Here is an 18077-nt window from a genome sequence, read left to right as displayed (position 1 = left end):
AAAGTTAAAGAATGAAATCCTTTGGGAAAATAAACTCCAAATAATAATTACAGAGTCCATTCTGGAAATGTTTAAAAAACTCAAGAGGGTGACCTTAGTTTACATTGCAAAGAGAATGCTAACTAAATGATAACATATTACCTTTTTCAGATGCCTGAGCATTTTAAAAGTTGACTCCAAATAAGCTATTATCCTGACCTATTGCTTCCATTGCTTTTGTAACCTCCTACTTCGCACCATTATTCTCTCATCAGCATTTAGGCAGGAGAATCAGAGACAGACAGGAGGCTCCTTATGGCCCTGTTCTCTATAGTTCCCGAGCCATTAAAAAGACGGAACCTCCTTAAATTTATGCAACCTGCACCTACACAATTGCCTCTCTCCTCCATCAATCCCTGCTTCTTACACCGTGGGCTTTACCCTCCCCTGAACCGTGTCCTGCCATTAGTATCTACACCAGGCCCAGACTCACTGGGTTTTATTTTCTTGGCCTGGCTTCAAGATTCAGAGCTTTCTCACTGCTGGCCTGCTGCTAGCTGATCAAGGGCTCCCTGGTGGACATGGATCTAGATGCCTGTTTAACTTCTGTCCTCAGCATTTCAAAATTATTAGTCAGGATCTGGCCTGGGGCCAAGAGAATATGAATATTTTCAGATGCACAGTTACTCCCATACTTTCTTTGCCCCCTGCATCTGGAAGACAGATAATGACTCCCCCAGAGTCTTGCTTATCCATACCCCCTATTAATTTTAGTCATGATCCTAAATTAATCGCTCACTCCTGGCTGTTCAGTGTAGGAAAGCTCAAGTGGATCTGGATACTTCGGGCATTCGGAGCTACCACATAGGAGCTTTTGGACATATGAAGACACTAGTGGAGTTGAAGACTCATGCCATGAAGCACTCATTCGGAGCTACCGCATAGGAGCTTTTGGACATATGAAGACACTAGTGGAGTTCAAGACTCATGCCATGAAGCACTCAAACCTTCAAGCACAGCCCAAGTCCTCCCGCACATCGGTTGATCCTGCGGTTTCCATTCCAACGGGCTAGGTCTGTGACAGCCCGGATTAACTGGAAAAGAAGTTCCACGCCAACCCGGCAGCGCAAGCTTCCATTCCGGAAGCCCGCTGGGTCCCCAGGCGCTGTGCCTCCAGCTGCATCACTGTGCGTACAAGGTCCTGGTTTCCAGAAGCTCAGCTGTTAAACTCATCTGCAGTGTCTCACGGAAGCCCAGTCCCGAGGCAGCTCTTTTCTCTTTAATTTCTCCAGTCCCCAATTTTTTCCATCTAGGAAAAGATAACCCTGATCTCACTAACTCAATTTCTAGGGATATCAGTCCACCAGCTGAATCTGTAGATGGAATGAAGGTAGTAACAATAGCTCTTCAGCCACGTTGGGTTGTGAGGCTCTTGACCTCTTACCCGGCACCTAATTCTTCATCACTCCAGGGTATTTGTCTTCTGACTACTCTTACTTCTTGGCCATCCCCTTGATTACTTGATTGCTGTCTTTCTCTTGTCTTCTTTTAACTTTTCTATGAGCACCTAATTCTGCTCTTGCTGTTATGGATGTCCATTTCTTTCTTTTCTTTCTTTAGAATATTTTCCCCACAGACCCTTTCTATTTTCTATAAACATGTAGCTCTCCTCTATCAAAGGTCTTCTCCTTTTGATTTATACTTCAAGAATATTCCCTAAACTTAAAAAATAAATAAGTAAAGCTAACTTGTCTTTTCTTAATCTAAATGTTTGTCTTAATCAACAAAATATTTCTTATAGAATAATTTCTCACGTGATTAGTGTATATGTTAAGTACTTTGCAAGCCCATGAGACAAACCTCTATTTCCTGTATTTCTAGAAGAATAAAAATGAAAACAAAGCTCTCATTGCCTATAAATATACAGAATTATTTTTAAATATTATATTTAGACTAGAAAAAGATTTGCATGAGATATAGGAGATATCTAATCTGAGCATAATCTTGACTGAAGTGAAATAAAATCTTTCTTCTCACAAGTTGTCATGAGAGAAATAAAGCCTTTTATAAACTACATAGAAGTAGTTGGAATTCAAGTAAAAATTTAAATTGAATATGAAATTACTGACATTACATAAATGAATAAGAAACATTCTGTTTCCTGTTGTTAGTGGAAAAAATGTGGGCTGGCAAAGAAAATGCAATTTTCTGTTAAGTTCAAATTGTTAATTATGTACCATATGTGTGATATATTTTAGTGATTTTCAATCTATTTCATCTCATGGCACACATAAACTAGTTACTAAAATTCTGCAGCACACCAAAAAAAAAAAAAAAAAGTAATATTTTTTACTGATCTGACAAAACAAAATAGGTATAATTTTGATTCATTGACCCCAGACAGCTATTGCTATGTTGAATGTTATCATTTTTTATTTGACAATATAAGGGAAAAGAGGTATTGCGTGTTTTAAAAATTCTTGTGGCACACCAGTTGAAAATTGTTGATATATTTGATCATAGAAATTTAATCACAAAATATGCCAGTATAAAATCTTAGAAAAATCAGATGACAAATATTATGTTCTACTTATTTTGCCAGAAAACTGAGAGATTTTACAGTTCATGTCCCATTGAATGAACAAAATTAATAAACACTGGAAATTAAGAATTAATTAAAGTAGAATAAATTAAATTTTCTTTAGTATTTATAGGTTATAAAGCACTATTTTGATTGTAGTTTTTAACCAAAATTTCTACTCTTGTCCTAGCCAGTTTGGCTCAGCAGCTGGAGCATCGGACCAAAGGATCTTGGGTTTGATCCTGGTCTAGGGCATGTGCCTGGATTGCAGGTTTCCCCAACCCTGACCAGACAAGAGCTATGCGGGAAGCAACCGATCGATGTGCCTCTCTCAACCTCAATGTTTTTCTTTCTCTCTACCGCCCTTCTACTCTGTCTTAAAAAAAAAAAAAAAAAAAAAAAAAAAAAAAATTTACTCTTTTAACATTCAGTATAAACAAAAAAGACATCCCTTAATCACATGCATATACATATTAGAAATGTATTAATTTTTTGATTCCATATTTGAGTTACTTTTTGCTGGCCAAGATATTTGTTGAGCTCTGGCCAGTTTGGCTCAATGGTTATAGCATCGGCCTGCAGTCCAGAGAGACCCGGGTTAGGTTCCTGCTAAGGGCATGAACGTTGGTTGCAGTTTGTCCCCTACCCTGGTAGGGGTTGTGTGGGTGGCAACCAGTCGATGTGTCTCTCGCATTGATGTTTCTCTCTCTCTCTCTCTCTCTCTCTCTCTCTCTCTCTCTCTCTCTCTCTTCCTCCCTCTCTCCCTCCTGCTCTATCTGAAATGCAAAAATGTCCTCTGATGAGGATAAGAAAAAAAAAAAGATATTTTGTTGAATTTATTTCATTGTAGTAGAAATAAATTTTAGAAATGAAAAACAGATATAGTTACTCTCTCTTTATATGCCTTTTATCTATCTTACAGGTGCTATAAGAATCTTCCTGAAATATATTTTTTTTAATATAAAAGGTAAGGAAATAGTTTAATCAAGTAATATAAGATTTTTTTGAAACAGAAATGGTATCAGAAGTCTCACAAAATAAAATGAAGACACAGGATATGATATCATGTGAAAATGTAAGAAGTTGAAAAGAAAAATTTTGGCCACCAGATAATACCCACACTGTTGAATGAGTGGAAAAGGAAAGCACGGGGCATGAAAAATATTAAACTGGAAAAAAAAAAAACATAAACTGTTTCAAATTTTTCCAGCAATACATAAATATTAATTTCATGTTGAAAAGACTTTGGCTATATTGATATTGACAAAAGGAAAACCAAATAACTAAAGATCCCCAAGATTTCTTAGCCTTGATTTTATATTAAAAGAAGCAGGGACTCTCAAGTGGCTCCGTTTGATTTTTATCATTTTAAATTTTTTTCTTTATTGATTTTAGAGAGAGAAGAAGGGAGAGGGGGAGAGAGATAGAAACATCGATGAGAGAGAGCATCGACTGGCCTCCTCCTGCATGCCCCCCCATTGAGGACTTGGCCCACAACCTGGGCATGTGCCCTGACTGGTAATCGAACCAGAGACCTCTTGGTGAAATGGGTCGACACTCAACCACTGAGCCACACCGGTCAGACATTAAGCGGCTCCTTTTTAAAAAATACTTTTGTAACCAACAGGTGATTTCTTTAGGTAACTGCCACTGTGATGTATCTTTGAGAATAAAGATTCTGTCATTAACAGAGAAGATGCCTAGCTTAGCAAGACGTGGTGTGTGATGTTCATCCAGTAACTGGAGTCAGTCTAATGCCATAGTCTTCTGAGGCAACCAGTCACTGGAGCACATTTAGTTATACAATAAGGCACTAGAGAAAATGCCTTGCTGCCCCTAAATGATCAACACCATCACTCCAGTCAGGAGCATTGAAACCTTTATATGTTTTTTTGTAGACTGATGATTACAATTTACTTTTCAAAAGAATACTTTTGTATATGAAATTGCAGCAAATCAACATGGAGAAAGAATAAGGATATGAGCCCTGGCCATTTTGGCCTAGCAATTAGAGTGTCGGCCCATAGACCAGAGAATCTGGAGTTTGGTTCCCGCTAGGGGCACATACCTCTGTTGTAGTTTGTCCCCAGCCCCAGTTGGGGTCATGTGGGTGGCAAGCACGCGATGTTTCTCTCTCTCTCTCTCTCTCTCTCTCTCCCTCCCTCCCGTTCTATCTGAAGATAAATGCAAAAATGTCCTCTGGTGATGATAAAAAAAATAAATAAAGAATAAGGATACAATTTTATGTACTAGTTTTCATTGAAAAATTTATAATGGCAATTAACATTAGCATAGAATTTTAAGTTCTTGTAAGTCATACTCAAATACTTAATTTTATTGATCTCCTTTTTATTTCACTTATTCAGCAAGTATTTACTGAGCATCTATTCTGTGACAAACACAAAACTGGGACACAAATAACTTCTGTCCTACTCTAAAAAAACTTAGTCTCACTGGGTCATCCTAAAAACCTGCAAGGCAAAAAGTCATGCTCACTTTACAGATTAGGGAACTGGACCTCAGAGAGACTTTGTGACTTGTCAAGAGTGACACATTTAATAAACATGGAAACTAAGACTTGAAGGCAGGTTTATACATTCTTATTGTTTAAACAACCCTTTTGACAATATCTGTAAGAGAACATGTAGTGATGTTGAGGAGTACTATTGGTGAAGAACGTCTAGAACATCTCCTTCCCACTGGCCCCGTGACCAGATGCTGGTAAAACTCTCTGGAAACTGTAGAGGTGAAAAGGTTGAACCAACCAATTCTGCATCTACCTAAAGGCTGCTCTCACCCTCCGCATCCTCAGGTTGTTACTTGGTCACTAAAAACCACATGGCTCTGTTCCTTAGCTGCTCCTTGAGTCTTGTCTCTCCAGCATTCTTTTTTATCATGATTCATCCAGAGGGAAACATGCTATGTTCAGTGTCACTTTTAGTCATTTCTTTCTCCTCGAATATTTTGATTAATTTTCTTAGAGAGGTAAATTACTTTGGGTATGCATTTTGTGAATTGTAATTTTTCTTCTTAACATGGAGTAGTTTGGAGGGATTTCTTTTACACGTGTTTGGTGACTGGAGTGTAAGACCCTAGAGCCGAATGCTTACCAAGGTAGCATGGAAGTCATTTGGCAAGTCAGCATTTTCTGTAAGTGAAATTTCATACCAAGACATAGAAGTACTGAGACAATTACCTTAAACTCTAAGGCATTTTCAGCCTTTGAAATATCAGGTTCCAGAGTTAAAATAAAATCCCTTTAAGTTTTCAAAGCTGGCTTCTGGTGCCTTGAAATGGATCACAATACCATGGTGAAGTCGAAGTTCAGATTTGGACAGACAGGAATGAAAGACTCATGTGTACTGTTCTGAAGATTGAGAAATGTTGTGCCGTATTTCCCCCAGAAAGGGCCACACTCCTCTGGCATTTCACTCACTGCTACATTCTTGGACAAAGGCCATAGAGAAAAACAGAGGAAGAAGTCTTAAGAATCTGATTGTCAGAGAACTTCCTAATGATTTCTCCAAAATTATACTTGGAGAAAAATTGTTTTCTCTTGGAACAACAAGGCATAATAGTAAATTCTTCCATTTACCAGATAGAAAAAAAAAGAAAACCAACAACCCGGAGAGAGAAAAAAATGGCAGCGGAGTGAATAGAAGCTACACAGACCGTCCCCCAGGACCAAACTAGAATTACAACAAAAATAAAGATAAATCGTCAGGAAAAAGCAACAGAAAAGCAGCTTGGAAGACCACATAACCAGGGACACTGACTCAATCCTGGTAGGCTTGCGAAGACGCGAGAGGGGGCCTGGGAGCCCATGGTTGGCAGTGGCCTTAGCTATAAGCTGTGGCCTTAGCTGGGAGCCCACAGACAGCAGCGGGCTTGGCTGTGAGCAGCGGCCTTAGCTGGGAGCAGCACCCTCGGGTTAAAGTCCCAAGCAGCTCCACAGTGCCAAGCCAGGACAGAGGCTGAAATAGCCACAGCCACTCACCTTGGGCTCCAGCAGAGAGAGGGCAGACTGGACTAGAACTGTGTGGGGACACTGTGGATCTGGAGCGCACTCAGAGCTTTTGCTGATTTACGGCCACACAGGACAGTCAGTGGTCATGTTACTCCTTCCCAGGGCTCTAGGGAGAGGCAGCTGACCCTCCCTCAGAAATTCAACTTCACCCTGTGGCCATTTAAATGCAAATGAAGGCCCATTAACAACCAGCATCTGCCCCACCCTCAGGAAATCCCCTTACTCTGAGCACCTGGGGGAGTTTTTCATTCAACTCAGAAGGCAAGGCTCATCGGGTAATCACTACTGATAGCCTCCAGGCAAAAAGCTAGAGGAAAACTGTACCACACCTGGGCTAGCAACTCTAACCAGGAAAGTAAGACAGTGGTGTTTAAATTGGGTCCTCCCTGGCTCATCCAAACCCAGTAGAGGGAGCCACAAACAGCAGAACACAAACACCCACAGGGAAAGTTTAGCAGGCTCCAAAGCCCACTATGATAGCCAAAATGATGAAACACAGAAACAAAAGCCAAATGAAAGAACAAGAGACCTCTACTGAAGGTGATATTAATGAGGTGCAGTTAAGCAAGTTCACAGAACTAGAATTCAGAGACATGATCTTGAGGAAGCTCAACAGCATGTGTAAGGACATGAGCCATGAGTAAAGACATAGAAATGTTGAAAATCAACCAGTTGGAAATTAAAAACCACCAAGAAGAAATGAAGAATGACATATCAGAAATAAAGAATACATTGGAAAGTCTAAATAGCAGAGTAGAGGAAGCTGAGGACCAGATCAGTGAATTAGAAGATAGGGTAGAAAAAAGCAACCAATCAGAAAACCAAAAGAAAAAAATAATTAAGAAAACAGGAAAACAGCTTAAGAGAACTGTGGGACAACTGGAAACGTAATAACATTTGCATCATAGGAGTCCCCGAAGAAGAACAAAATGAGCAAGGCTTAGAGAATACATTTGAAGAAATAGTGACAGAAAACTTTCCTAATTTGGTGAAGAAAGAAGGCATTTAAGTTCAAGAAGCACAGAGAGCCCCAAGTAAGAAGAACCCAAAAAGGCCCACACCAAGACACATAGTAATCAAAGTGCCAAAAATTAAAGACAAGGAGAGAATCCTAAAAGCAGCAAGAGAGAAGCAACAGGTTACCTACAAAGGAAACCCCATAAGGCTCTCAGCTGACTTCTCAACAGAAACGCTACAGGCCAGAAGGGAATGGCATGAGGTAATCAAGGTCATGAAAAACAAGGATCTGAATCCAAGACTACTCTACCCAGCAAGGCTATTATTCAAAATTCAAGGTCAAATAAAGAGCTTCCCAGACAAAAAAAAAGGCTAAGGGAATACATTAGCACCAAACCAGCACTGCAATAAATGTTAAAAAGACTGATGTAATTAGCAGGAGAAATAGGAAGAAAAATATAACCACACAGAAAAAAAATGGCAATAAATAAGTAAATATCAATAATCACCTTAAATGAAAGTGGATTGAATGCTCCCATAAAAATACACAAAGTAGCTAATTGGATAAGAAAGCATGACTCATTTATATATTGTTTACAAGAGACTAACATCACAACAAAAGACTCACATAGGTTGAAAGTGAAGGGATGGAAAAAAATCTTCCAAGCAAATAGAAAGGTAGCAATACTCACACCTGATAAAATAGATTTCAAAATGAAGGCCATAACTACAGACAAAGAAGGCCACTACATAATATTGAAAAGATCTATCCAACAGGAAGATATAACCTTGATAAACATATATGCACCCCCTATGGGAGCATCAAAATATATCAAAAATCTTCAGGAGGACTTCAAAGGAGAAATCGATAGCAATACAATCATACCAGGGGACTTCAAAACCCCACTCACATCACTGGATTGATCCTCTAGACAAAAAATTAACAAGGAAACACAGACTCTAAATGAAGCACTAGACCAAGTGAATTTAGTAGATATCTACAGAGAATTACACCACAAAACTACAGAATTCACATACTTCTCAAGTGCACATGGGACATTCTCAAATAGAGACCACATGTTAGGTCACAAACTAAGTCTCTACAAGTTAAAGAAGATTGAAATCATATCAAGCATCTTCTCAGATCACAGTGGCATGAAATGAGAAATCAATTGCAAAAAGAACATGCAAAGACATTTGAACACATGGAAGCTAAATAGCATGTTATTAAATAACGAATGGGTCAATGAGGAGATGAAGGAAGAAATGAAACACATCCTGGAATCCAATGAAAATGAACACACAACAACACAAAACCTATGGGATACAGCGAAAGCAGTTCTGAGAGGAAAGTTCATAGCACTACAGGCCTACCTCAAGAAGCAAGAAAAACCTCTAATAGACTACTTAACCTCACAACTTAAAGAACTAGAAAGCAAACAAAAAGAAAATCCTAGGGCAAGTAGAAGGAAGGAAATAGTAAAGATTAGAGCAGAAAAAAATGACATAGAGTCCAAAACAACAATTCAAAGGATCATTGAAACAAAGAGCTGGTTTTTCAAAAAGATAAACAAGATTGATGGACCGTTAGCTAGAATCACCAAGAAACAAAAAGAGAGAACCCAAATACATAAAATCAGAATTAAAGAGGAGAAGTAACAACTGACACCACAGAAATACAAAAGATCGTTAACAACTACTATGAATAATTATATGGCAACAAATTCAACAATCTAAGCAAAATGGACAAATTTCTAGAAACACATAGTCCCCCAAAACTGGACCGGGAAGAGATAGAAAACTTGAACAGACCAATAACAACAGAAGAAATTGAAGATGTAATCAAGACTGTCCCAGCAAACAAAAGCCCAGGCCCGGATGGCTTCACGGAGGAGTTTAACCAAACATTCAAAGAAAAACTAACACTGATTCTCCTCAAACTATTTCATAAAATTCAAGAAGAAGGAAGACTTCCAAACTCGTTTTATGAAGCCAGCAAAAATCTAATTCCAAAACCAGAAAAAGACACTACAAAGAAAGAAAACTACAGGCCAATATCCTTGATGAACCTTGATGCCAAAATCCTGAACAAAATACTAGCAAATCGGATCCAGCAATACACCAAAAAAATTATTCATCATGACCAAGTGGGATTCATCCCAGGGATGCAAGGCTGGTACAATATTCACAAATCAATAAACGTGATACACCACATAAATAAAATGAAGAATAAAAACCACATGATCATATCAATAGATGCCGAAAAAGCCTTCGACAAAATACAGTATCCATTTCTGATAAAAACACTCAGCAATGTGGGAATAGACGGATCATATCTCGACATAATAAAGGCCATATATGAAAGACCTGCAGCCAACATCATACTCAATGGGCAAAAACTAAAAGCATTTCCCGTAAGAACAGGAACAAGGCAAGGATGCCCACTTTCACCACTCTTATTTAACATAGTACTGGAAGTCTTAACCACAGAAATCAGACACAAAGAAAAAATAAAAGGGATCTAAAATGGAAAGGAGGAAGTGAAACTGTCATTATTCACAGATGACATGATACTATACGTAGAAAATCCCAGATTCCATCAAAAATTTACTAGACTCAATAAATGAATTTGGCAAAGTAGCAGGATACAAAATGAATGTCAAGAAATCGATGGAATTCTTATACACCAATGATGAACTCACAGAAAGAGAAACTAAGAAAACAATCCCATTTACTAGTGCGGCAAAAAAATTAAGATACCTAGGAATAAACTTAACCAAAGATATAAAGGACCTATTCCCAGAAAACTACACATCATTGAAAAAGGAAATGGAGGAAGATATGAAAAAGTGGAAGCACATACCTTGTTCATGGATTGGAAGAATTAACATCATTAAAATGTCCATACTACCCAAAGCAATCTATAAATTCAATGCAATCCCCATCAAAATATCAATGACATACTTCACAGAACAAGAACAAATACTTCAAAAGTTTATAAGGAACCAAAAAAGATCTCGAATAGCCACAGCAATCTTGAAAAAGAAGAACAAAGTTGGAGGAATCACATTATCAGATTTCAGGTTATACTACAAAGCCACTGTAATCAAAACAGCCGGGTACTGGCACAAGAACAAGCATATAGACCAGTGGAACAGAACAGAGAAACCAGAAATGGACCCAAGGCAATATGCTCAATTAATATTTGACAAAGGTGGCAAGAGCATACAGTGGAGTAAGGACAACCTCTTTAATAAATGGTGTTGGGAAAATTGGACAGCTACATGCATAAAAATGATACTAGACCATCAACTTACACCCTACACAAGAATAAACTCAAAATGGACAAAAGATTTAAATGTGACTCATGAATCCATAAAAATCCTAGAAGAAAATGTAGGCAACAATGATTCAGACATCATACACAGCCGAATTTTCACTGATACATCCTCTAAGGCAACAGAAACAAAGGAGAAAATGAACAGATGGGAATACATCAAACTGAAAAGCTTCTGCACAGAGAAAGATACAATCATCAAAATGGAAAGGCTACCCACTACATGGGAGAGAATAATTGCCAATGATATATCAGATAAGGGGTTAATTTCCAATATATATAGAGTGCTCATACCACTCAACAAAATGAAGACAAAAAACCCAATTAAAAAATGAGCAGAGGAACTAAATAGACACCTCTCCAAACAGGACATACTAATGGCTAAGAGATATATGAAGAAATGCTCAACATCACTAATCATCAGAGGGATGCAAGTTAAAACAACAATGAGGTATTACCTCACACCTGTCAGAATGGCCACCATCAACAAATCATCAAACAGCAAGTGTTGGCGAGGGTGTGGAGAAAAGGGGACTCTAGTATACTGTTGGTGGGAATGCAGACTTGTGCAGCCACTATGGAAAACAATATGGTGTTACCTCAAAAAATTCAAAATTGTACTTCCATTTAACCCAGGGCTCCCACTTCTAGAAATATACCCTAAGAAGCCTGAAACACCAATCCAAAAAGAATATATGTACCTCCATGTTTGTAGCAGCACTCTTTACAATAGCTAAGATCTGGAAACAGCCCAAGTGCCCATCAATAGACGAATGGATAAAAAAGCAGTGGTACATATACACAATGGAGTACTATGCAGCTGTAAGAAAGAAAGATCTCTTATCCTTTGAGAGGACATGGAGGGACCTGGAAAGTATTATCCTAAGCGACACAAGCCAAACAGAGAAAGACAAGTATCATATGATCTCACTTATTTGTGGAATGTAATGAACAAAACACTCAGGAATGGGATAGTCCCAGAGACATGGAAGTGTGGTACAGACTGACAATCCCCAGTAGAGGGGGTGGTGGGGGAGAGATATACCACAGAACCTATATGCATGTGTGCATGAACAATGGACATGGACAACAAAGCTGGGGACAGGGCAGGGAGGGAGAGGGAGGGGGGAATCAGTGGGGGAAAAGAAGAAACATCTGTAACAAAAATTAATTAATTAATTTTTTTAAAATCCTCCAAAAACCTATTTCAATTATTATTTCCTGATCAGTAATGATGGGGTTCCGGGCAGGCTTCCCCGGAACATACCACTCTGTGTGTGCATTGTTTCGAGCTGAAAACAATCAAAGCCCAAGAAACTCAAGAAGAGCTTTCCACCTCCGCTGTAACTATCTAAAAATACTTAGGTAGGGGCCTGTACTTGGAAGAGAATTATTATCAGAGATAGCTTTTTACTTTATAGAGACTTATCTGCATGGCCTGGCAGACATTTGTTTACCAAAAATTTGCTTTTTTGTCTTCCTATGAATTGCCTTCCTCCCCTTTTTAGTCCCAGACCCTATTCCCTTCTCTTTATTTATTTATATTTTAGGTAACCTATTTTTTTAATTTATATTTATTGTTGATAGTATTACAGATGTCCCTAATTTTCCCACATTGCCCTCTCCAACTAGTGCCCACCCGACCCCAGGCCTTCACCACACTACTGTCGGTACCCATGGGTTATGTATATATGCACATAAGTTCTTTGGTTAGTCTGCACAGCCCCCTCCTCACTTTCCTCTGAGATCCATCAGTCTGTTCCCGGTTCCCATGCCTCTGGGCCCCATTGTACATCTGTTTATTTTGGTCATTAGATTCCACATATAAGTGAGATCATATGATACTTATCTTTTTCTGACTGGCTTATTTCACTTAGCATAATACTCTCTAGGTCCCTCCATGCTGTCTCAAAGGGTAAGAGATTCTTCTTTTCTACAGCTGCATAGTATTCCATTGTGTAAACATACCATAGCTTTTCCTGAGTGTTGGGGAGCCTTGTATCTTTGGGGTTCCTGTACATATGATGTTAATATTTTTCTCCTGTTAATCTGTTATATGTTAATTTAATTATTAGACCAGCCAAAGAACCTAGAGAAAAAAGATGGGCAAAGTTTTTTCCTCTATGATAATAAGAGACAAGTCCTGAAAACACTTTTGGAAAATAAAATAAAATTAGCAACCATAATATTTCTAAAATAGCTAAATATCTGTCTTAATTTTGTAATCCTTGTCCCTGTCAACACTACCTATCTGCTTCTGCCAAAAATTTTCTGATCATCTCAAGAGGAATGTTAAAAGTCTCCAGACAAAATGGATTTTAACTTAATTTCTAATAGAATAAATGTTACAGAGAACATTGGAGATGTGTTTATATTTACCACTCTGCTACAAAGAATGGGCAATGTGAAAGTGTAGGCCACCGATTCATTTTTTTTTTTAAATGAATCAATTATTGAATAAAGTAGAAGTTGAAAAAGGCAGGTTCTTAAAACTACAGAAAGGTCATGTATGCTTGTGTTAACATTAGAACTGCAATGCTTTTCTCACATTTTAGTTAGTTGTTAGTTTGGAAGGAAGTACCACCTTCCTTTAGCAAGATATGATCCACAAACTCAAGCCATAATGCAAGTAGCGAATGAACCTTAAAATGATAGCTGCTATTTTGAGATATTTATCCTGTGGTTGGAACTATTTTAAATGTTTTTCCTATGTTTGATACCAGTGTTTATAATTATGCTAATATATGTTAGTTTTATCCCCATTTTAGTGACCAGGAAAGATGTTAGGATGTTCCTTGTCTAAGAGAACATAAAGTCTACATGGAAAAACAAGTGGCTAAAATTAAAGCCAAGGCTGGTCTACCTCCAGAGTGTAATCACTGTACTAGTAGTTGTTTATAGAAAAATAATATACATATATACCATTTTATATATATATACATATACTATTATATATATGTTACTATTATTATTGCTCTTATTAATATTAATGGAATACCACAACCATTAACATTCCATATACGTATATATACGTAATATTATATATACGTAATATATATATTAGCACTGATTGGTTTGCTCAGTGGATTGGAGTATCGTGCATAATTCCTGGTCAGGGCACATACCTAAGTTGTGTGTTTGATCCCTAGTTGGGATGTATATGGGAGGCAACTGATCAATGTTTCTCTTTTACATCTATGTTTCTCTCTCTCCCTCTCCTTCTCCCTTCCTCTTTCTCTAAAAAAAATCAATAAAAAAAACAAACAAACATATCCTTGGGTGAGGATTTTTAAAAAGTAATAAAAAATATAAATTAAATATACACAAGTTATTTTTCTTAATGACAATAACTTACATTTATTCATAAAATTATAAAATATTGTCTTCCACACAACCAATTGTGGAAATTAAACCTTCTTCAAATTCACAAGCTCACAGTGTTCTGAATCACAGTTGCAATTGTGGATATGTTTTTCACTTGTATTAATTTTATAATTTTGAGTCAATCTGAATGATATATTTTTCTTAATTAAATTAATTAACAAAAGAAGATAAATAGTTCCCCTTTGAAATCACCCAAAAGTGTTAGAGTTGGATATTGAATGCCTGAAAATTTGGTCATTTGGAACTGACCTCTAATAATACTTGAGTCCTTGTAGAGGTAGGAATTTTATATCTTTTAATTCCATCATTTTATCTTAAACCAAGCAGCTTCGATTTACTCTGAAGCTTTTATTTTATTATTTTTTTAATTTATTTTTATTTTTTATTGTTAAAAGTATTACAGATGTCCTCCCTTTTCCCCCCCATTGGCCTCCTGCTGTCCCCTCCTGCTTTTCACATTCTAATGACCATGTCGATTGGTTGTGCATATATGTTTATAAATTCTGTGGTTTATCTCTTCCCATACCCCACACCCCCATGCCTCTAAGATTTGTCAGTCTTTTTCCTACCTCTATGTCTCTGTATCTATTTTGATGAACAGTTTATTTTATTCTTGATGTTCCATAAATAAGCGAGATCACGTGGTACTTGTCTTTCTCTGACTGGCTATTTCACTCAGCATAATGAGCTAAATGAGAATGTAAACTGTAGAAAACATTTTAGAAACTATATTTACCCTGATTTAAGTACCCATCTGTGAGGAAATAAACATGATTTTTCAAAATTCATGCAAAGGGGGAAAGTTTTATCTACTCTACCTGGAGCCTTTTGATTGGTTCTAATTTGGGTATTGGGTACTTAACTTTTCCCCCACATAATACTATAGGGTTGATAAGCATCGTGCAACAGAAAGTTATGGAATTTTTCCATGTTGTGATGCTGCCACTTGCTAAAGAAGAATAACAGTCATAACTACTACAGGAGGTTGTTTTGAGGACTAAATTAAATGTTACATGTGAAGTATTTAGCTCAGTTCCTGTTAAAACAACAAAAAAAGTCAATTGCTTTTATTGTTGTTACTATTATTATTGCTATTATTAATATTAACAGAATACCACAACCATTAACATTCCATATAAAAACATGATGTCTTGGTTTTTCAACACATTAGTGTCAGCTAATCTGAGATGATAAATCAGCATCTCTTGGTAGATAATTGAATGCCAGGTTAAGCAAAATTATTTTTTAAATGTGAAAGAAGGAAAAAGTAAGCCACAGACTTGAAGGAAATATTTGCAAAACACCTAGCAATAAAGAACTTGTATCCAAAAGAACCCTTAAAACTCAACAATAAGAAAATGCAGAAACCATTTGAAAATGGGCAAAAGACCTACACAGACACCTCACCAAAGAAGATATACTATACAGATAGCAAATAGGGCTATGAAAAGATGTTCATCATCATATTTCTTTAAGGGATGGCGGATTAAAAGAACAATGAGATACCACTACCTATGTGAATGGTCAAAATCTGGAACACTGACAACATTAAATGCTGACAGGGATGTGAAACAACAGGAACTCTCTTTCATTGCTGATGACTCTGCAAAATGACACAGCCACTTGGAAGGTAGTTGGGCAGTTTCTTACAAAGTGAAATATACTCTTTCCATATTATCCAGCAATCACACTTGTTGGTATTTATCCAGAGAAGTTGGAAAATTCTGCCCACACAAAATTCTGCACATAGATGTTTGTAGAAACTTTATTCATAACTGTAAAAATTTGGAATAGGTGAATGGATAAACAAACTATCAATAGATGAATGGATAAACTGTGGTACATCCATACAATGGAATATTATAGGGTGCTAAAAAGAAATAAATTGTTAAGCTACCAAAAGATATGAAGGAACCTAAAATGCATATTGTTAAGTTAACAAAGCCAGCCTGGAAATGCTACATACTTTATGATTCCAACTAATCATGGTCCCTGACTTAAAGATGATTCAACTTTTTGACTTTATAATGACATGAAAGCCATCTACATAGATCTGTTCCTGAACCAGCAATGTGCACTATGATTCTCTCTCATGATGCTGGGCAGTGGCAGTGAGCCACAGCTCCCGATCAGCCAAGCAACCACAAAGGTGAACAACCAGTACACTATAGTGTACTATATAAGCAGCATTTTTTTAATATTGTGTGACGAGCATATCTGAAGTAAGCTAGGTTTAGCTATGATGTTTGATATGTTAGGTGTATTAAATGCATTTTTAACTTATGATATTTTCAATTTTTGTTTGATTTATTGGGACATAACCCCTTTTTAGTTAAGGAGAACCTGTATACTATTTTAGGTAGGGAAAAATTATTGAGATAATAAAAAGATTGGTCATTGTCAGGGATTGCTAGAGCATGAGGGAATGAATAGGTATAATAGAAATGGTTTTTAATGCAATGAAATAATTCTGTATGATATAACAGTGGTAGCTATATGACTGATACAATTATCAAAACCCATATAGCTATACAAAATAATGATTAAATCCTGATGTAAACTATGGACTTTAGTTAATAATAATATACCAGCATGTATTAATTAATTATAGCAAATATACCACACCAGTGCAAGATAGTAATAATAGGGACAACTATGTGTGTGTGGGATGACAGGAGGAGAGAAATGATAGGGGAGCTCTTCTTATTTTATGCTCAATTTTTCTGTAAACACAGAACTGCTATAACATGTAAATCTAATAATTAATTTTAAAATATCCACTTACAGTGATGATGCAGTTAATGAAACTCATATACTCTTATTTTTGCTATATATTATAAAAATATTTTGTATATTTGCTTTTTAAAAAATTATTTCCTCTTTTAAAAATTTATTAAATGCATTGGAGTGACGATTAATAAAATTATATAAATTTTAGGTGTACAATTCTCTAATACATCATCTGTATATTGTATTATGTGTCCATCACCCAAAGTCAAGTCTCCTTCCATCACCATTTATCCCCCCTATACCCTCTTTCAACCTCCTCCAACCACCCGTTCCCTCTGGTAATCACCATACTGTTGTCTGTTGTCTGGGTCTATGAGTTTTTGTTTTCTGTTTTGTTTTTTTGCTTAGTCCCTTCACTTTTTCATATTTAGAAATCTGGCAGATTTGCCATAAAAGTTTGAACTAAAAATATACAAAATTTTGACTGTAAGCTATATTAGAATCATTAAGAAAAATTCATTTGATTCATGTTTAATTTGTAGTGGTTATTTTTAAATTATGAGCATGCTAAAATTATAAGTTTATTCTGTCAACTGTCTTTTAAATGTATTGAATTATTAAAAATGCAGTTTATTTAAAACAATTAATTATAAATAGTTTTTTTTATGCAAAAATATCTCTTTCGGGCATTACAGAAGCTTAGATTGCCAGCAGAGTTAATAAGATTTAAATAGATTTATTTATTCAAATATTATTAGAAACTTTAACATTCTAATGTAAAATTTAAAATTTTAAGAATTTATTGTGGTATTCAGTGTTTCCTTAGTTATTTGTCTATGAGAACATTTTAATTTGGAATCACTATTAACATTATGATCTATTAAACAAACTGTCTGGATGGAGTTTTAGAAATAAATGTAAATGAGACAAAATTCCTTATTAAACAAAACAATAAATAATAAATAAGAAAAATTTTCCAAATGTGCTTTCAAATAGATACATTTAAAGGGAAGTAACCTAAACAGTTAAAAATAAAATACTAAGTAAACAAGTAAGAAGTAGAGCAGAGGCTGCTGCAATTC

The sequence above is a fragment of the Molossus molossus genome, unplaced genomic scaffold (genome assembly GCF_014108415.1).
Source record: "Molossus molossus isolate mMolMol1 unplaced genomic scaffold, mMolMol1.p scaffold_m16_p_1, whole genome shotgun sequence".
Lineage (NCBI taxonomy): Eukaryota > Metazoa > Chordata > Mammalia > Chiroptera > Molossidae > Molossus > Molossus molossus.
Note: the sequence above shows the minus strand (reverse complement) of the source record.